General features: G+C 44.8%; 1 protein-coding gene and 1 long non-coding RNA gene across 9 annotated transcripts in view; one reads left to right on the plus strand and one right to left on the minus strand.

The window, feature by feature from the left end:
- Nucleotides 1–11,084, minus strand: part of LOC117203218 (uncharacterized) — a 360,640-nt gene extending 349,556 nt beyond the window's left edge. Inside the window, exons 1-2 of the long non-coding RNA XR_007479543.1 lie at nt 10,310–11,084; nt 594–7,109 (exon numbers count right to left, since the gene is read on the minus strand). This is a non-coding gene — a long non-coding RNA (uncharacterized LOC117203218). The remainder of the gene's footprint in view (nt 1–593; nt 7,110–10,309) is intronic.
- Nucleotides 1–15,837, plus strand: part of VGLL4 (vestigial like family member 4) — a 270,472-nt gene that overhangs the window by 64,918 nt on the left and 189,717 nt on the right. The window lies entirely within an intron of this gene.

Consider the following 15,837-nt stretch of genomic DNA (forward strand, 5'->3'; position numbering starts at 1 on the left):
GAGGCAAACCGGGGAACTTCGCTCTTCCCTCACCCTCCGACCTCCTGCCACCGTCTCCAACTGGCAAAACCTGATAGGAAGTCACCAGGTAAGAAAGCCTGAGAAAGGTAGTTTACATTCCAGAGCGGAGTGTAAAGAATAGGCGTGTGTCTGGGTCCTACCAGATAAAAACTGCCACGTCCACTCCAGTGACAGGGCATCCGGGCACACCATTTAATCCATAGGTGACCTTCCCACGGTAACAGCAGCACCCCCAGCTCCACCGACACCAGGCCCTATCCTTGGTACAAAAGAAAATGCTCTTGCTTTCTGGCAGAAAAGAACATTATATCCGTCTCTGGGTGATGCTAATTCCTCTTGCAATCACAGTCTCACCTGACTGTCGTGTAACCTAGAAACTAACATGTGAAGTTCACCACCGCTTCTTACAGAAAATAATAGAGGAGAATAAAGGGGGTTAAAAATACATACGAGGGCTTCCCTGGTGGTGCAGTGGTTGAGAGTCCGCCTGCCGATGCAGAGGGTCGTGCCCCGGTCCGGGAGGATCCCACATGCCACGGAGCGGCTGGGTCCGTGAGCCATGGCCGCTGGACCTGCACGTCCGGAGCCTGTGCTCCACAGCGGGAGAGGCCACAACAGTGAGAGGCCCATGTACTGCAAAAAAAAACAACAAAAAACATATGAGCCGGTCAGTGAGTGAGTGTGTGTACTACACATTATCAAGCAAGGAAGAAAATACACCCACCTAATTTTTCTGAACTGGTCAGGGTGTCACAGCAGACACGTCCAGCATCTTTCTTTCATCACCCGTTCCGTGTTTCTGCTGTCCTACTGGGGTGACCCAATCTTCCCTCCTGCAGGACCTGCATCCTTAGTGGTCCTGTCTTTATTGGGTCGTTCTAGTCTTTTATTAACTTTCACTGTTGAACATGTTCCAAGTTTTGCATGTTGAGTAGTGAGAATTTGATAATGCTTACTGTGCTAAGGACTGTTTCTTGCATTAACTCATTTACCCTCCCTGCAACCCTATAAGGTCGCTACTATTACTATCCTACAAATGAGGAAACTGAGGCTCAGAGAGGTTAAATAATTTACCCAACGTCACACAGCTAGTTAAGCGGTAGAGCCAAGATCCACACACACGTTTGAATAGTCTGAATCCAGTCGAGGCGCCCGTAACCACTGTGCTTATCCACAGCTGGGCACACAGAAGGTACACGGTCAGCGGTAGCTGTTATCATTCATGTTGCTTCCATTTGACTAATACTTGACTTTTGGGGAAGCTTTTACTCTCTGCCCTATAAAAATGACTAGTTGACTAAATAAAGCCTAAATAAAGAAATCTCCCTGATATCTGGCTAGAATTCCTTAAAACACTCTGAGAATTCACACCTGTCTAATGCAAAGCCTGATTCCCAAAGCAGCGTCCCCTAGAATTGAGTCATGGCTTCCGGTCATAACATGTCCCTTTCTCAGCCGGGCAACCTCGGAAAAAGTTTGGGACTTGGTGACCCGAGACTCATGAGCAAATCCCAGGTGAGCTCTGCCCCAGAGCAGCCGGGAGATGTCGGGCCTACCTGAGGGAGGCGATGGCTGGGCTTGCTCACGTGGTTGCAGCAGGAGCAGTCTTTGCGGATGGGAGAAAAAATGGCAAGGGTACGAGTACAAGGCAGTGCGGCCCTGGAGGGCTGCCCCTGCACACTGCGTGTGCCCACGCGATCCCCAGGCGAGCGTCGGGAGAGCCGCGTGTTGAGAGGCCTTCTATACTCTGTCACGTGAGCAGAACTCCTTACGAGTAAGAGGTAGTCCTGTCGTTCCTAAGGTGTCTCCACGGCCAGTCCTGGGTTGCGGCTCCAGCTGAATCATGGATTCCTGCTCCGCTGAGGTACTGTGTGGCCCCGTGTCTCCCCGCTGAGCCCTGCCCTCCAGGACCCCCAGTGCTGCTGGTCCCCTAACTACCAAAACACCCTCAGTGAACAGAAAGAAGCAGGAGTGTGAATTTGATCAGACTCACTGTATCTGACTAAGAGAAGATGCTCGTCGACCCAGGCGCTCTGGGTGGTCCTGACCAAAAAGTTCCCGAGCTCATCTAACCACAGAAATGCCCACTGCCAACCTGTGCTGAGGAGCAAGTGGGTCCAGTGGCACAGGTACCAGTGAGTGTGCAAGTCCTTTAAATTGATGGAGGATGGAACGGAAGAGGGAAATGACCCAACAGTTGCCAAAGGCCTGTGAACACCAGGGGTCATACATAAACCGCTTCCTTTAATCCTTACCCTGCTTCAGCAGCACCCATATGATTCCTGTTTTTTTTTTTTACAACCGAGGAAACTCAGGGTTAAAGAGGTTCCGTAGCGGGCCCACCACCCCACAGCTAGTACGTGGCAAGGCTGGGGTTTGCGTTCGGGTCTGTCCGGCTCAGAAGTCCACTTGCTGTTCAGCATCACACCCCACTTTGGCCCTTGCCTGCAAGAGGTGGGTAGTTCAAGTTCATCCAGATGATCTCTCCTGTGATTATTTTCAGCCATCACTAGCCTTGGGACTAAAGTCATCTGGTTTAGTTTCTCCTACACTATTTCTATTTCTTCTGAGATCAAGTGGAATGATAAAAACATTCCTTCCTAGAATGAGCTCCTTCTGGAGAGATGATGCCTGAAATATCAGACTCGCTGGGGAGCCTAGAGACCGTTTACCCTCCCTCACTGTCCCGGTGGGATAAGGAGGTCCCACACAGGTTGCAACTTCCAAGGCCACATGTATTTGCTGACAGCCTGGACTAAAACCTGCAGCTTTTACATCCCACTTAATCCCCCCTTCACTTCAGCCTGCTCTTCTACCCACCCAGCAGGTAGGTCAATTGTAACAGCACCTAGGGTTTCAGTAGCTTTTATGAGATCAAGAAGAACAAAATCTCCAGGCTCATATTCTTTTCAGAAATTACAGGACACCCCACCTAAATGTAGCTCCTAACTCTAACTTGAGTTTCATTATCCTCAACCCCTTCCTATGTGACTGACCAACTATAATGTTTGGGCTACAGATAAAAGAAAGTCTTTCCTTGGAATTCCAGGTTACCATGGGTTACATGGAAGTATTATACATCAGGGACTGTAGCAGGTGGAAAAGCAGGAAAAGGCTCTCAAGAGAATTGAATTCAACTGATAGTAATTCAATGTTGCTTAGCGATGTGGGGCTGGGGGGAGATGGGATCCCGCCCTCTATAAGATTAGCAAGTAGGAGAACAGAGTTCATCCTCATATCATAATACAAGATGAGAAGGGATCAATGCCATGAGGAGAAGTTCATGGATTAATTGACTTCGTACTTAATAAATGTTTAATAAATGCTAACTACATGTCAACTGGAGCACTAATAATGAATAAGACATTGTCCCAACCTAAGGATCTCACAATGCAGAAAAGTAGTCAGGTCAGTAAATTGTGAATTATGTTTCTCTGATAAATGCTGAATTATAGGGGTCACTATAGGCTGCTATGAAGATACATAAAAGTAAAGGCAAGTATTGTTTGAGTCCTCCCAGTGTGTCAGGCGCTATTGTCAGCATTCTCTCTGTATTTATTCATTTAATCCTCCCCACAGCCTTATGTAATAGGGACTCTTATTATCCCCTATTTTATATCTGAGGGAAGCTATACCCTGCACACTGTTTCACATCACAGTAGATGACAGCCAGGATTCAAAACTGGGGCGTCAGGTTCCAGAGCCCTTCCTTTTAGCCTCTTAGCTAAACCATCTTCCCATCACTTAGTGATCACCTAGTCTGAAGGAAGGAGCAAGTGATGCCCAGCCTAGTACTTTAAGAACAAGTACGATTTACCCAGAAGAGGAGGAACAGTATCGCACACATGGGGATAAAAGCCCTGAGTGAAGTCATCACCGTGCATTTAGGGAACTAAAGTTAACTCAAGAGCAATAAAATGCCAGGCTGATACCATACAGAAGTGAGGCTGGAGAGATGACTGAAGCCAGATCATGAAAGGTCTTACAAGGCCTGTTAGTGTATTAATCATTATCCCCAGAGCAATGAAGAGCCAGCAGGGATTTTGAGCTGGAGAGTGGAAAACGATTTTCATTTTATGGAAATGATTATGGCCTCAACATGGAGAATGGATTTGAATGGACAGGACTCTGATCATCCAGTGGAGAGACAGTGGTGGTCTAGGGCACAGTCACCAAGAATGGACCCAGAGAGACAACTTCAACTGATGTTTAGGAAGCAGACTTAGTACACCTTGATGGTTGAACATGGAGAAGATGGTGTCAAGGTTCTGGCTGGGGCAACCAGGAGGATGGGGTGCTGTCTCCCAAGTCAGGGGTCCAGGACGAGGAGCAGATTTTGGGGTGATGAGGACGGTGATAAATTCAGGTCCTGGCATGCTGAGTTCGGAAGGAAAACCAGGAGAACAAGGCATCAAGTCATACAGGGGATAGTGAGGAAGTGTTAAATTGTATTCCTGTTCCCCTGAATGATCAGTGTTTCCTCCTTGGAGTGCCTGCCCTACGGGAGGATTAATTTTCTTTCCCCATAGACATCAGATTTAGCCTTATGACTTGTTTTGGCCAATGAAGTGAAAATGGAAGAGACACATGTCACTTCTGGACAGAAACTTAAGGAGTCAGCCCAGAGTCTATCCTGTCTTGCTTCCCCCTGCCATGGGACTGGCAGTGTTCCAGGCAGAGGCAACGCCAACAGTCTGGGTCGCAGAGTGAAGAAAACGTGGAGCAGAGCCACAGCTGACCCACGATGCACTCTTAGCTTGAGTGGAAAACAAACATTTGTGGTTGTAGCCTCTGAGATTTGGGAAATACTTGTTACTGCAACATAACCTAGCCTATCCTGACTGACTAAGTGGGAAAGGTCACATTCAATTGGGAGGGTCAAAAAAGCTGAACCCTTACCTCACACCATACCAAAATTAACTCAAATGGATCAAAGCCTAAGTGTAACAGCTAAAAATATATAACTCTTAGAAGAAAACATGAGTAAATCATAACTTTGAATTAGTCAACGGTTTCTTAGAACACCAAAAGTGCAAGCAACAAAAGAAAAAAATATACTAGACATCATCAAAATTTTAAACTTTTGTGCTTCAATGGACACCATCAAGAAAGTGAAAAGACAACCCACAGAATGGGAGAAAATATCTGCAAATTATATATTGGAGAAGGTCCTTGTACCTAGGATATATAAAGGACTATTTAATTCAATAATAAGAAGACAACCATATTTTAAAATGGGCAAAGAATCTGAATAGACATTTTTCCAAAGAAGATAAACAGCCAATAAGCACATGGAAAGATGCTCGACATCATTAGTCATCAGGAAAATGCAAACCAAACCACAATGAGCTACCAGTTTACACCCACTAGGGTGGCCCTAATCAAAAAAAACAGAAAATGGCAAGCATTGGTGAAGATGTGGAGAATCAGAGCCCTCAGCCACTGCTTGTGGGAATTGAGAGTGCAGCTGTTGTGGAAAACCATCAGGCACTTCCTCAAGTGGTTAAACAGTTACCACATCATCCAACAACCCCACTTTAAGCTACGCACCCAAGAGAAATGATCACAGATGCCCAAACAAAAACGTGTATGCAAATACTCACAGCACGGTGATCCACGATAGCCGAGAAGTGGAAACATCCCAGTGTCCATCACGATGATGGATAAAGAAAATGTGGTATACCCCTTACAACGGAATAGTATGCAGCAATAGGAAAGAACGAGTGCTGACACATGCTGCAGCGTGGGATGCACCTTGAGCACGTTATACTCAGCGAAAGAAGCCACACGCAAAAGACCCCATATTGTATGACTCAGTGTCTGTTGAATACCCAGAATAGACAAATGTATAGAGAAGGTAGGTGAGTGGTTACCTGAGGCCGGAGGTGGGTAACGGAGGGGGCTTGGGAATGACAGCTAAGAGATGAGGGGTTTCTTTTTGGGTTATTGAAAATGTTCTAAAACTGATCGTGGTTATGGTTGCACAACTCTGGGAATACACTAAAAACCATTGAATTGCACTTAAATTCGGTGGTTTAAGTATATTAAACAGTGAATTGTATGGTATGTGAATTATATCTCAATAAAGCTTTTAAAAATAAACAGAAGAAAGGTCTTATGGAGAAGTCCCTTGAGATGGCCTCATAGGAATGGTAGGAGTTAAGGAGTTGACAGGAAACAGCAAGTAGGGCTTTAATTTTTTGGCCTGAGAATTTAGAGTTTAGTTTTAGGGTCTCAAACCAGGGCTGCCTCTCATCTCTAAGCCAAGCTAGACTTTAGGACACAGGGGCAACTCAGAGGAGGTCCTACTCTGTTTGGTTGCCCTCCAGTGCAATGCCAAGAAATGCCTGGGTACATTGCTTCCAGCCCTCTGCTGGAGAGTAGGACTCCTCAGCCTGCCCCAGAGCCAGTGGTGCTTTCGACTTGAGTATCTACACACCTCACATGTGAGGCAGCAGTGGCAAAACGGGGGGCCCATTGTGACGTCCGATGACATCCAGTCTTACCACAGTCGCATACTGAGTGCAAGTTTCTCAATGTCTTATAGAAATTGGAGAAGCAAGTACGATTCCTGAGACTGGAGGGACTTCTAAGAGGGAATTTGCAGTGATGACGTATTTTCCTCGTTTGCTGCAGAGATGTAGCTGATCATCCTGCAAAAGGCCCACAGACCTCCATGTCCTTGGGCAACTATGGCAGACGAAAGTCTCAGTCTGTTGATAGAGTCACTTCCCTCGAGAAGGATGGTGTAAGTCCTGGGGGGTTCCCTGGGAAACAGACTCTGAGAAGGGGATCGGCCTGCAGGAGGTTTATCAGGGAGTGGTAGAGGAACAGCCCCTGGAAGAAAGCAAGGGCAGCGAGGGCAGGCTGAGGGAGAAGCTGGGCTGGGATGCAGCTTCAATAGCGGCCTCCGCTGGTCCTCCAGGGAAGCTCCGGGGCCGGGTGGCCTTGCGGAGTACTCCAGATTGGAGCACGGCACCCAGGTCTGTGTTCCAAGGCAACAACTCTTTTCAGAACAGTTTCTTTCCTTTTCAGTTGTCTGGAACAACTCTCTTCCAGATCTTTTCAGCTATAGCACCTCAGAGCCCCTGTAATATAGAACAAACATTCAAATATTGGCTGTTTGTATGTTAACACTTTTTTTTAGCCCTTTTCTCTAAAGATCTCACAGACCTGTGCAGCCCAGCATGGTGGCCACTAGACATGTGGCCATAGAGCCCTTGACATATGACCGCTGCAAAGTGAGATGTGATGTGAGTGTAGAATTTATGCCAGATTTCGAAGACTTAGCATGAAACAAAGAATGTAGGATGGCTCATGAATAATTTTTAGTATTGATTGTATATTGAGATGATAATATTTTGGATACCTTGGCTAAATATATCATTAGTGCTAGTGTTAATACTAATTTCACCTGTTTCTTTTTACTTTTTAAGATTTTTTTTTCTTGATATGGACCATTTTAAAAGTCTTTATTGAATTTGTTACAATATTGCTTCTGTTTTCTGTTTTGGTTTTTTGGCCCTGAGGCATGTGGGATCTTAGCTCCCCGACCAGGGATTGAACCCACACCCCCTACATTGGAAGGTGAAGTCTTAACCACTGGACCGCCAGGGAAGTCCCTACTGTTTTTGTTTTAATGTGCCACTGTACAGTTTAAAATTGTGGCTCCCACGATGTCTCCCCTGGGCAGTGCTCCCCTGGACCTTCTCAGACAGTCTGTACCCTGGTTTCTTTCTGAAGTGCGATGAAAACTGTTCTCTCTTCATGGGATGACCGGTAAGAACTCTCTTCATTTCTTCTAGTCACCCATGCCTTGCCCATGGAAGCTCTCACAAAAGTTTGTTGAGGAAAATGATGAAGCAGGAACATCCCACTTTGTTTGACTTCCCTCTTTTAGATGTTCCTGTGCCATTGTATCAGCTTCATCACGCATGGGAAAGAAGAAAGATTGTGGGTGTGTCGAGGGTGTGTAAAAGAAAGAGTAGCTTCTTAGGACTTCGCGATGTCATTCAAAGAAAGCAGTTGGGGAAAGATTATACAAACACAATGGCCACTATTTGTGCAGAGTCTTAACAGCTATATACATGTCTCTGAATCCTTTTTCACGGGCATTATCTAACTTACGCCTCATAACAGTGCTGTGAGACATATATTTTTATTATTCTCATTTTGCAGGTGAGGGAACTCATCTCTCCAAACTCTGGTTTATATTACCTGCCTGGCCCTGTGGGATCTGAGGTTTTGACACCCTGTTCCTCGGCCAATTACATACTTTTATATTGAAAACTTAATTGAAACCAAATGAGTAAGGTTCCAGTATATGCTTTAGTCCAAAAACCTTGATTGAAAATTTTCATCAAATGCATTTACATTGTGATTTAAATATTTATTTAGACTTGATTCCATCCCTGGTACAGGAGATTCCATTTCAGTTTTTCTTTTGTAACTATACTCTAGTTGTTTAACATAACCTTATTATGCATCCTTCATAACTCAAAGATAATTTTAAGGTTTCCTTTTTGGGAGGACCAGATGCTGAAAGCAGTTTGGTTTTCAAATTTTGGAGCTCTTCCAGAATCCGATGCTAATCGAAGCACATAACTGTGAATTCACTGGGAGGTGACCTATTTCCCAGTCAGCAGGTCAGGGAGGGGCTTGGGTAATATTTTCATTATTTTTATTAAGAGTACAGCCACAGCCACCACAAATGTAGAGCTCTCAGTGGTTTTGTTTAACTAGAACAACAAACATATGTTTCCCAGATATCTTTATTCAAGACAAAAGAAACAGATTTTCTTCCAACAAAAGAATGAAAGTTTTACAAATGTTTAACTCATTTATAAATGTAAAATACATTTATTTTAAAAATATGCAATAAGCGTATTTTATGATGTTTCTATCAGAATATTTTTATGCTTTATTTATATATATATATATATATTTTTTTTTTTTTTTTTTTTTTCGGTACGCGGGCCCCTTACCGCTGTTGCCTCTCCCGTTGCAGAGCACAGGCTCCAGACGCACAGGCTCAGCGGCCACGGCTCACGGGCCCAGCCGCTCCGCGGAACGTGGGATCTTCTCGGACTGGGGCACGAACCCGCGTCCCCCGCATCGGCAGGCGGACTCTCAACCACTGCGCCACCAGGGAAGCCCTATATATATTTTTATGTTTCCATCAGGTTTGCGTGTGAACCTTAAACTACATGATTATTTTACACGATTACGTACGTACGTACGATTTTGTAGCGAACACTCTTCTCAGTTTCTCTTTCCTTTTTACTCACAGAAGAGAAAGCGTTTCTACTTTCCAATTCCCAAATGATATTTCCACATAGTATTAACTTATCTAAAGGAAATACATATTCCTTCTATGCTTATTGCTGTTAGAAGCTTAATTATTGACTCAAAGTGCGTGGTTTAACGGGAAAGGTGTGACCCCTGGGGGTCGTTAGACTGGGGTTCCAATCCCAACCCTGCTGCTTGTCACCTGAGAAGCCCCAGGAGGTCATTCATCCTCTAAGAAGTTGGGTTTCCTCGTCTGGAAAATGGGGATAATGCCTACTTTGCAAGGGTTGGCATGAGGCTCAAAGTAAATGACCGTGGTAGTATTTTATCCATTGTAAAGCTCATGTATAATATCCTCTCTGATGAACTGCGGTGAAGAGGAGGCAGAGTGGTATAATGGAAAGAGCTGAGAATCTGAAGATGGAGGGGAAGGAAGGCAACATTGCTGTGCTTGCCTCCCCTTCACGTAAATTGTATCATTTTCCTACAATAACCCTGCCAGGTGGATGTTAATATTCCCATTTTGCACTCTGTTCCTCTCACTATACCTCTTAGATTTAAGTTCAAGCTTCCATTATACCAATTACTATGTAGCCTTGGGGACCACATTTATTCTAAGTCTCAGGGTTTGTTTTTTTTCATTAATTGATTGATTAATCAATTAATTTGGCTGTGTCGGGACTTAATTGCTGCATGTGGGATATTTAGTTGTGGCATTTGGATTCTTAGTTGCGGCATGCGGACTCTTAGTTGTGGCATGCGGGATCTAGTTCCCCTACCAAGGATCGAACCCGGGCCCCCTGCCTTGGGAGTGCGGAATCCTACCCACTGGACCACCAGGGAAGTCCCGTCAGGGTTTTTTTTTTTTTAATCTGTAAAACTGTAGTGATATTAATCCTGACATCACATAGTAGCACCACAACTGCTTTTTTAGAGATGCCCAAACCCTTTTTAGAGCTAGATTAACTATAAATACAAAAGTAAAAGTTCAAATGCTTACCTTTAGGATCCGGTGGGATAATGTGCTTCGTAACACCTCGCTTTCAGTAGGAGTGCAGTAAAAAGTCTGGATCTGTACTAAGACTCCTGCACCAGCACAGTGGTTTGACTTTATTTTAAGACTTCTCAGCACACACGTCTCTTAAAATTTGTAGCAGTTTACATAGTGGAAATGGGACTGCAGAACGATTAGACCCTGGCCACCTTCCTGAAACAGCAATGCTGTCCTGAGAAACATAGTTGAAGGGTGAGTTGTGCACGTAGATGTCAGAAATCGCCAGGACAGCAGCAGGGAATGTGACCCTGGGGGGGCTGGTGAGCAGGGCTCCAAGGCCTGCAACGAATGTCGGAGGTCAGCAAGAGGAACAGTGTTCTGGCTCGTGGCCTGAGCCTCAGAGGGAGAGAGGTGAGGTCCGAGGGCAGCTGTGGGAGTCAGGAGATCGCGGGCTCCACCCCCTGGGCCTGTGGAGTGTGGTCCCTTCGTGGCAAGTGCCCCCCTTCTGTCCGTGGTCCAGCTAGTCCATCTGTGCTAACCCCGCCAGCTAGTCAACAGCCATCCTGGATCTCAGTGACTGCTCTTGTTGGCAGGGTGGAGGGCCTGCCTGTGTCAGTCTGGTTTGATAGAGAACTTTCCAGGTGCACATTTAAAGGGAAAGGACATCTTCTGACTCCCAGGGAAGAGAAGCAGACACCTCGCAGGACTGGGTTTTCTAAGGTGCTGAGAGAGCTCTCCCTCACTCTGTTCGTCCAGGAAGTTTTCCTGCCCGTAAATTGCATCTTCTTGGAGTCAGAACCAGGGTGCGCAAACCTGTTTTCGGTCGCAGAGCACCTGGAAGTCAGCTTCCTTTGCAGAAGATGATGAAACACCTGTATTTCTATGTCTCATACGAACTATGATTTAGCTGAGAATATGTTGATGTACTTAGCATCTAGTTGGGTCAGAAATGTTCTGCTTGATTAAACTTGCACACTGACGTGCCTCAAGCAGACTGGTTCATGAAGGAGGCGAGCTGCTGAGGCTCCAGACAGGTTTCCTCAGGATCCAGTTTCCAAGAGTCTCCAGTACATTCATTTCATTTCCAGTATTCATTTTCCAAGAGGTTTGGGTGTTCTGCTACTATTTGATAGTAGTCATCAAATAAAAATATTGGGAGAAAAATTTAAAATTGACCAAGTACTAGTCATTAGCTTTTTTTTTTTTAGCAAATCAAAAAGGAAAAAAATAATTATATTTGGGAGACTTTGCAGTCAGAAAGACCTGGGTTCAAATTAAGAGTATTAGCTGTGGGACGGTGGACAGGTTAATCAATCTCTTGGAACCTGCTTCCTCTTCTAAAATGGAGACGATACTTACTTGGCAGGATTGTTCTGCAGATTAGCACTAGTGTCTGTAAAGCCCCCAGCACAGCACCTGCCCCATGGTAGGAAGGTTAATAAACACCAGGCATTATTAATACTATTGGTGTGGGAACACCTCGTTTTGCCCCTGGAACACCAGTGTTCCATAAGCCTGAGATGGAAAAGGCCTGGAGATGATTGGATTGTATCCTGCATCCCACAGGGGAGGTAACAGAGACTCAGAGAAGAGCCCAAAAATCACACAGCAAGTTTGCAGCACATCAGGGGTAGAATCCCAACCTCAATGGCTTCCCTGCCACGTTGTGCTGTTCCCTTCTGCAAACCCAGAGCCTTTCTAAAATTCCCCACATACTGTCCCTTGAGGCCACCGGCTGTTTTGCCTGCGTTCTCTTCTCTGGTCGCCTGCTAAGGCCAGAGGATGTGCAGTGACTCCCCAGGTGAGCCCGGCCCCAGCCCCTGTTGTGTTAAAGAAAACAGTCCTCTCCCGGCTAGGCCGACACGTTCGTGCTTCTCGTCATGTTCATTGGTCCCGCTGTGGCTTTGCTCTGTTGGAGAATTTGTCAAGGAGGCTGCCTGCCCCAGCACCAGGGCACAGCTCAAGATGCTGCCAGCATGGCTGCTGGAGCAGGGAAAGCCCCGGGGGCTCAGCCGGCCTGGGCTGCCCGCCTCCGGGCTGCAGAGAGCAGGTTTGGGCAGAGAGAGGGGGACTGGCAGTGGAGGGGGACCTGTCGGCACTTGCCTGCAAGTCTCCAGGGAGAGAGAGAGTGAGACACCTGGGACGGGGGAGGCAGAAGCAACACAAAGGAACCCAGGTACACCTTAGGGACCATGCAGAGATATCACTATCTTGAACACCATCTTTATTATTTAAAACAGGAGCCCGATGCTTTAAAATGTGTTGGTTGGTGGCTCCCCCCCCCCCCATTCTGTTCCTTTTTTAGGTTCACGGCTCAGCAGCCGCGCCTGGCCCACCAATCACCTTCCTGAACTTCTATTATGTCACCAGCAGCCAATCAGAGAAGCTGGTAAGTGTGCGATTCCAGTGTTACTGCCTAGGTTGACTTAATCCCGGCCAAGAGCAAAGAAGCTTGACAGTTTTCATCAGCAGGCCGAGCCTTTTAAACGGACTTTTGAAAAGCCTGCGTATTTTTTTAGGGCCACTTACAAACTTTCTCTGTGTCTCCACCCTAGGCTTATGGATGAGCCCTCCACACATCAAGGTAGAAAGCCGGCTTGCAAAGCCTGCAGCAGACACTGAAATAAACAGGCACCTGCTTCCAACTGTGCAGCTCCCGGCTCTGGTCCAGGACCACCTGTGCATCCCACCTCTGGGTTCCTGAACAAAAGGCAGCCTCCTTGACAAATTCTCCAACAGAGCAAAGCCACAGCGGGACCAATGAACATGACGAGAAGCACGAACGTGTCGGCCTAGCCGGGAGAGGACTGTTCCTGAACAAATTCTTTAAATTACCTTGAATCAAGCCTTCCTGTCCCAGAACCAAGTTATGCTTTGCCAGGACTTTCTACCTTGTTATCCAGGCTCCTTCTTCCCGGACTGTGGTTCCTTGGCAGGATGGTCCCTGATTTAGGCTCCATATCTCCCATGTGGCTAACACAGGGGCTGGCAGAGAACTCCAGTGCCCTGAAGGAATGGTGTGCTTTGGCAGAGCCTCAGAGTTCTGCCTTGCCTCGTATCAAATGCTGGCTGAGGGTTGGATGGGGCTGGGAAGCAGAGTTCCACTCTCCAGCCCAGCCCATGTTGAGGACATGACTCTTCTGGCACTCTGAAGGTAGCATCTCCCTCAACTAAAACTTCCCTTGTGGAAAACCAAAAAATAACATGCAGAGGAATCCCCATAATGTTATCAGCTGATTTTTCAGTGGAAACTCTGCAGGCCAGAAGGGAGTGGCAGGATACACTTAAAGTGATGAAAGAGAAAAACCTACAACCAAGATTACTCTACCCAGCAACGATCTCATTCAGATTCGATGGAGAAGTCAAAAGCTTTTCAGACAAACAAAAGCTGAGGGAATTTAGACCACCAAACCAGTGGGAAACACAAGAGAAGAAAAAGACCCACAAAAACAAACCCGAAACTATTAAGAAAATGGTAATAGGAACATACATATTGATAATAACCTTGAATGGACATGGATTAAATGCCCAAACCAGGAGACACAGACTGGCTGAATGGATACAAAAACAAAACCCATATAGATGCTGTCTACAAGAGACCCACTTCAGACCTAGGGACAATACAGACTGAAAGTAAAGGGATGGAAAAAGATATTCCATGCAAATGGAAATCAAAAGAAAGCTGGAGTAGCAATACTCATACCAGATAAAATAGACTTTAAAATAAAGACTGTTACAAGAAATAAGGAAGGACACTACATAATGATCAAAGGGTCAATCCAAGAAGAAGATATAACAATTATAAATAAGCACCCAACATAGGAGCACCTCAATACATAAGGCAAATGCTAACAGCCATGAAAGGAGAAATCAACAGTAACACAATAATAGTAGGGGACTTTAACATCCCACTTACACCAATGGACAGATCATCCAAACAGAAATTAAGTAAGGAAACACAAGCTTTACATGACACAGTAGACCATATACATCTAATTAGTATTTATAGAACATTCCACCCCAAAGTGGCAGAATACACTTTCTTCTCAAGTGCACATGGAACATTCTCCAGGATAGATCACATCTTGGGTCACAATCAAGCCTCGGAAAATTTAAGAAAATTGAAATCATATCAAGCATCTTTTCTGACCACAATGCTATGAGATTGGAAATCAATTACAGGAAACAACTGTAAAAAACACAAATACCTGGAGGCTAAACAGTGCGCTACTAAATAACCAAGAGATCACTGAAGAAATCAAAGAAGAAATAAAAAAATACATAGAAACAAATGACAATGAAAACACGAAGACCCAAAACCTATGGGATGCAGCAAAAGCAGTTCTAAGAGGGAAGTTTATAGCAATCAGTCTCACCTCAAGAAACAAGAAAAATCTCAATCTAACCCTACACTTAAAACAGGTGGAGAAAGAAGAGCAAAGAAAACCCAAAGTCAGTAGAAGGAAATAAATCAAAGATCAGAGCACAAATAAATGAAATAGAAATGAAGAAAACAATAGCAAAGATCAATAAAACTAAAAGCTGGTTCTTTGAGAAGATAAACAAAATTGATAAACCTTTAGCCAGACTCATCAAGGAAAAAAAGGGAGAGGATTGAAATCAACAAAATTAGAAATGAAGAGGGAGAAATCACAGCTGACACTGCAGAAATCCAAAGGATTAGAAGAGACTACTACAAACAGCTATACGCCAATAAAATGGACAACCACAAAGAAATTGACAAATTCTTGGAAAGGCACAATTTTCCAAGACCGAACCAGGAAGAATTAGAAAATATAAACAGACCTATCACAAGTAATGAAATTGAAACCAAAATTTAAAATCTTCCAACAAACAAAAGTCCAGGACCAGATGACTTCACAGGCGAATTCTATCAAACATTTAGAGAAGAGCTAACACCAATCCTTCTCAAACTCTTCCAAAAAATTGCAGAGGGAGAAACACTCCCAAATTCGTTCTGTGAAGCCACCATCACCCTGATACCAAAACCAGAAAAAGATACCACAAAAAAAGAAAATTATAGATCAATATCACTGATGAACATAGATGCAAAAATGCTGAACAAAATACTAGCAAACAGAATCCAACAGCACATTAAAAGGATCATACAAGATGATCAAGTGGGATTTATCCCAGGGATGCAAGGATTCTGCAATATACGCAAATCAATCAATGTGATACACCACGTTAACAAATTAAGGAATAAAAACCATATGATCATCTCAATAGATGCAGAAAAAGCTTTTGACAAAATTGAACACCAATTTATGATAAAAACTCTCCAGAAAATGGGCATGGAGGGAACCTACCTCAACATAATAAAGGCCATATACGACAAACCCACAGCAAGCATCATACTCAATGGTGAAAAACTGAAAGCATTTCCACTAGGATCAGGAAAAAGAAAAGGATGTCCACTCTCACCACTCTTATTCAACATAGTTTTGGAAGTCCTAGCCACAGCAATCAGAGAAGAAAAAGAAATAAAAGGAATACAAATTGAAAAGAAGAAG

Source organism: Orcinus orca, chromosome 10 (assembly GCF_937001465.1).
Source record: "Orcinus orca chromosome 10, mOrcOrc1.1, whole genome shotgun sequence".
NCBI lineage: Eukaryota > Metazoa > Chordata > Mammalia > Artiodactyla > Delphinidae > Orcinus > Orcinus orca.